This window comes from Myodes glareolus, chromosome 19 (assembly GCF_982192425.1).
Source record: "Myodes glareolus chromosome 19, mMyoGla1.1, whole genome shotgun sequence".
NCBI lineage: Eukaryota > Metazoa > Chordata > Mammalia > Rodentia > Cricetidae > Myodes > Myodes glareolus.
In genome coordinates, this window is record NC_142044.1 from 60,213,756 (window position 1) to 60,219,823 (window position 6,068).

The following is a 6,068-nucleotide window of genomic DNA, read 5'->3' on the forward strand; positions in this document are numbered from 1 at the left end:
ATTGGATCATAGAACATGCTCTGTTTTCTGGTCTGATTCTTTGCTTTGTTTGAGGGGAGACCAGCGGAGCAAGCGACTCTTCTGAGATGATTAGAAAATAAGAATTTACAGGGGGGGGGCACCCCAGATAGACGCATACAGATCCCTTTCAAAAATTATAGGCATAGATTATCACTTGCGAGTTAAGGGGGGCGGGGGAAGAGTCCAAGCAGAGAAAGTAGGCAGAGTTTCAGTTTTCCAGAATTTATGTTTGAATTTTTCTTAAATCTATGGCTCTGGGGTAACTCAGCAGTAGCATGGTCATAGTTCTTTGAGTGTAGCAAGATTGACAGACATTTGCTGAGTCTTGAAGCCTCTGAGGAAGTGATCGAGCCTTTTGCTCACCTGTATTTTGTGAGCCCCACGCTTCAGCTCTAAGTAGGAGATGCTTTAGATGAAATCCAGGCTGAGGTCAACTAGGAACGCTTAGCGCAGCACCTCCAGTGCTTATCACATTCTTTTTTTTTTTTTTTTTTTTTTTAGGATTCTGTCTGTGTGTATGCCTACAGTCGGGAAGAGGGCACCAGATCTCATTACAGATGGTTGTGAGCCACCCTGTAGTTGCTGGGAATTGAACTCAGGGCCTCTGGAAGGGCAGCCAGTGCTCTTAACCTTTGAGCCATCTCTCCAGCCCCCTCGCATTCTTTAATTATCCAGCACACATTTGTGGCTCTTGGGTGAAATGGAAATACACTGTGGCCAAATCACTGTGTACCTTGGTGTTTGCCACATGTAGTCTAAGTATTTATTGTCTTTGCAGGACCTTTATAGACAGCGGTGACTCAGAAAACATTTGATGCCCAGCTGACTGGGTACAGGTGTGAAGAAGGTAGACCCCTACACCTCCATCACACAATTAGCTGTACTGAGGACACTTTCGCTTTTTCTTGAGTTAATTTCTTCATTAGCCACCTCTGTAGCGAGCATCCTGACCAAAGCAGCTCAAGGAAGGGAAGGGTTCCAGTTCCTTTGGGTTCACAGTTTAAAGGTGCAGTCCGACGTAGTAGGGAGGCCATAGTGGAGAGAGTTTGAGGGACTGGCTAAATTGTTCCTGCAGCCAGGACACCAACAAACACTGGTACTCAGGCGGTCTAGTACCAACTCCAGCCCATGGAGCGGCACAACTCGCAGTGGGCAGGTCCTCTAATCTAGAAAACCTCTCACAGACGTGTCCAGAGGTTTGTTTCCATGGCAATTCTCAATCCCATCAAGTTAATGATCAAGATTAAGCATCACAGCTCCATCCCTTGTCCACTTGACACTAAAACATCACATTTAAGCCCTAGCCTTCTATCCCTTGTCCTATGGGCTCACGACTGTCTCAACACAGAATGCATTCAGTACAACTTCAAAAGAGTTCATAATCTTAAACAGTTCCAACATTGTTTTAAAAGCCCAGATAACAGCCTGGCAATGTTGGTGCAGGCCTTTAATCCCAGCAGAGGCAAGAGGATCTCTGAGAGTTCAAGGCCAGCCTGGTCTATGAGTGAGTCCCAGGCTGGGCTACACAGAGAAACTTGGTCTCAAAAAAAACAAAACAAAACAAAACAAAAAACAAAACAAAGTCTAGATAAAGTCTGAGACCCAATATTTCAGCTGTACACTCTTATGAGATTATAATCAAGTTACGTACTTCAAATGCACAATGGCACAAGATAAACAAGATAAAATTCGGAAAGAGAACAATAGGAGCACAAGGAATGATGGTACCAAAAGAAAAAAGGAAGAGCTGTCGGGAGCCAGCCTCGACAAAATTACCTTTCTTCCGTAGTGGAAGCATGGGAATTTAGAAATATAGTAAAGAATACAAAGATGTGAACAAAAACAAGAAAATGCAGAAACACATAGGATAGTATCAGGAGGGAATTTCAGTGAGTACTGAAAATTTGCCTGTGTTTAATTTTCAACTGGTTAATACACCCCTGACATCAAAAGGTAGGAGCAGAACAAAAGGATTGCATTAACATACAAATTAAAAGTCACGGGGTACATTCACTACTCATGCCCTGGACTCTGGCCCTAGACCAAACACTCTGTAGGCAAACCACTCGCTGGGTGGAATCCCAAGTTACTTCCATAAAGGGAACTGGGACTTAGTTGGAATCCTTAGACCTTTGTTTTAGGTAGAAACCAACTACTTCCCTATTTCAGGATCACGAAAGGTGTGGCAATCAGCCACACCTGTTGAAAATAGCCTAGAGAGAGCAGAACTCTGATTTACAACTAAGTGGGACCTTTGTTTGAGTTGGAAGCGCGAGAATCTTGAATGAACTAAAAACAAGTCCCAAACTCCCTGACCTTTGACCTCTTTGGGCCTCCACAAAGAGCAAAGTCTGTCAGGGAAAATGTTAAATCTCGAAGCTCCATGTCCAGCATCTGGAGTTTATGATGGAATCTGGATTTCACAGTGCTCTAGTCCTTCTTTGTGGCTTTCCTCAGAGGCCATTCCATGGTTCTTGCATCTTCGACTTCCTGACATTCTCATTGCAACTTAGACTTCACTTTTACAGTCTTAGGCGGTGAGTAGCCTCTTAGGGTTGCCTTGCAAGGACTCTGATCATTCCATATATCTTCTCCCTTCAACAGCTCTCTGGACCATGGTTCAAGACCTCATGACCCACCTTTGCGTAGTTTAACTGGGAATAGCCCCCATAGGCTCATAAGTTAAACACTTGGTCACAAGTTGGTAGGACCATTTGGGAGGATTAGGAGGTGCCCCAATTCCTTCAACCTGTAATGTCTAACCTACTTTTTATTATAAAAAGGATCCGGGAATGTTATTCCATTGGGACACTTTAAGAACTAACCACGCCCATTCCAGCCACTTTTGACCCCCCCCCCCCCCGCCCCGCCGCCATCTTCTCTCTCTCTGGTGTGTGTGTGTGGGTGCGTGCGTGTGTGTGTTTATCTCGTCTCGTGTGTACGTGTGTCTTTGTTCTTTCTGTTTTTCTCTTCTTTAAGCAATAAATGTCTCCCTCTTTTTTAAATAATACTATGTCCTATGAGCCTTTTATCTGCCGTAACTGCCCGCCTGACTCCCCCAGCCGCATGGCGCTGCAGGGACTCATGGCCATCCTTGTAGGACTCCGCGAGCCGCCCGGGGCCATCCCATTATCATCATTATTTTTAAAAGAACAATAGTGGCCTTGTTAGAGGTGTGTCACTGAGAGTGAGCTTTAAGAATCCAAAAAGCTCACATCACTACATGTCTTTTTTTCTTTGTGTCTTATGCTTGTGGATGAAAACGTAAGCTCTTACCTACTGCTCCAGTGCCATGCCCGCCTGCTGCCGTGTTCTCCACCACGATGGTCAGGGATCTTAACCCTCTGAAACTGCAAGCCTCCAAGAATCTCTCTTCTGTAGGTTGCCTTGGGCATGGTGTCTTATGTCAGCAATAGAAAAGAAACTAAGACGCTCCTCAACCCTGCATCTTTCAAACTTACAACACCATCGCTATGTAGACAATACTTCCAAGTTCTACCATCAGCTCTGGGTGGAGCATGCATGCACTCCTTGGACACCGTTGCATCCTCTTCTGTGTGCTCACCCTCTCTGACCCTGTTTCTCTAGGTGGTCGCTTCAAAGGATCAGGGACCTCTGATAGTGATGTCCTCGGTTTAGGCTTTCTCCTTTCAAATAAATTGGCATGCTTACAAGATGGAACCTTTAAATATACTTATTTTTATTTTTTCTGTGTATGGGTATTTTCCCTGCATATATATCTGTGTACTACATGCATACCTGGTACCCACAGAGGCCAGAATAAGGCATCAGGTTCCTTGGAATTGAAGTTACGGATGTTATAAGCTGTCATGTGGGGGCTGGGTATTGGACCTGGGTTCCCTGGAAGGATAACTAGTGATCTTAACTACTGAACCTCTCTCCATCCCCCAAATATAGCCCCTCCCTGCTGCCCCAGCTCACAGTACCAGGTTCCTCCGTAGTGTACTCGTCTCTTTAGCAATTGCAGCTGCTTTCAAGGCTGCCTTTAAACTTAGACCTTTTTCCTTACTAAAGTCTGGTCATTCCGTCCTTTCTGATCTACTTTTTTCCGTCTCTCTGTGTAACCAAGATTAGAGCAGCAGCCATGTCATAGACTAAGGCTCCTTTATGGAGCCCCACGCAAGTCCTTGGGGCATGGTCAGAAGGCAGCCAGAATGCCATAAAAACAGTCCTTAGCTCACTGGGCAGACTCTGCTCCTCTTTGGAACATCGCGGCTGGGCTTTCACTGTCTGTCGGTGTCTCTCTCAGCTTTGTGGTCTTCTAAACTCCGGACGGAATGGACTGCTTAAGTTGACTTACAGAATTCTAGGGTATTTCTAGCCCAGAATTCCACACTATTCCATGTTCTTCCTACGAAGCAACTCTAAAGGCCTAAGAACCACACAATCAGGTTCATTGCAGCCATGATTCTACTCCTGGCACTAGCCTCAGCTGTTACTTCTCTTACTGCCGTGACAAAATACCCTCATAAAACAACTTAAGGGAAAAGGATTTATTTTGGCTTCAAGTTTGAGGGGGAGGGCATGGTAGCAGGAGCATGAGGCACCCAGTGGCGCTGTAAGAATTTATTTATTTACATACTTATTTACTTACTGTGTGTGTATGCGCCACAGTGTACACATGGAGATCAGAGGATAACTGTGTTAGCTGGGGTTCTCTAGAGAAACAGAGCTGGTGGAACGAATATACCTTTAATAGCATGGCTTCAGGCTGTGGTCCAGCTCATCCAAGAATGGCTGTCTACCAACAAAAGGTCCAAGAATCCAGTAGTTGTTCAGTCCATGAGGCTGGATGTCTCAGCTGGTCCAGATTAAAGGCGAATCCTCCCACCTCTAAAGATCTGGATTAAAAGCAGGTTTTCCTGCTTCGAATGATTTAAGAAAAAGTCCCTCTCGGGTATGCACAGCCAGTAGGGTTTTAGTTAATTCTAGACACGGTCAAGTTGATAGCCAAGCACAGCCATCACACTAACTTGTGGGAATCAGCTCAACTTCTATCCGGTGGGTCCCAAGAATGGAACTTAGTTATCAGGCTTGGTAGCAAGCATTTCAAACCACTGAGCCATCCTGCCAGCCTATTTTCTCTTTTTTATGAAATCTGGGACAACAGCAGATGGAATGATGCCTCTCAAGTGTAGGGTGGGTCTTAGTACCTCAGTTAACCCAATCTGCAAAATGCCCTACATTCATGCCCAAAGGTTTGCTTCCATGGCGATTCTAAATTCCATGAGATTGACAATTGAGATTAACTACCACAGTGGCTTCAGAGGCCAGGCTCCGGCTCAGGGTCTGTTTGTAGTTTTGATCCGTAACTTTAAGTTTTTTGATCTGTGACAAAATCATGAGACAGGAAGCAGACAGTTCTGACCACTGCTGCTGCCGCTGGGGGTGAAGAAGTATGACTTACTATGCAAGATAGGAAGTGGCCAGTGGGACTGAGGAAGAAACAAATGCTTCTCTCAGTGTTCAGTCTGTCGGGAACCATGTCAAATGCTTCCACAAGCCACCATTCATTCCTGCAGCAATCTCAAGCTGCAGCAATCTCAAGCCGCAGCCATTTAAAGACACCTTTTGGCAAACCCTAGATCAAAACTCAGGCCGTGGTACACCAATGACTGTTGCCCTTACACCTTCTGTCTTGAAGGGATCCAAGTGGGTGCTCTTTTTTGTAAGAATAGGTGACAGGTAGCAGGGAAGTGAGGAAGGTTTTGCATGTGTCCCCCAGAAATGGGGAAACAGCATCTCAGCCTCATGACCTCGTCTAGATGTGGCAGGTGTTGAATAAAATCAATCAAGAGACAGACAGTTTGAGCAGATGTTTCTTCAGAAAAGTAGCAGTTTAATCAACAAAGCTCAGCAGAGCACCCCAAAGAGAGACTGGAGTGGGCTGCCCTGATATGGAGACCAACATAATGGGATCTGATTTTACAGACTTTTTTTTGAGTATTTATGGAGTGGCATACTCATGACTTAGGTGGAAATGTGATGGTAGAAGCCAGTCTCTGCTCAGCCCTCAATGTCTGCTG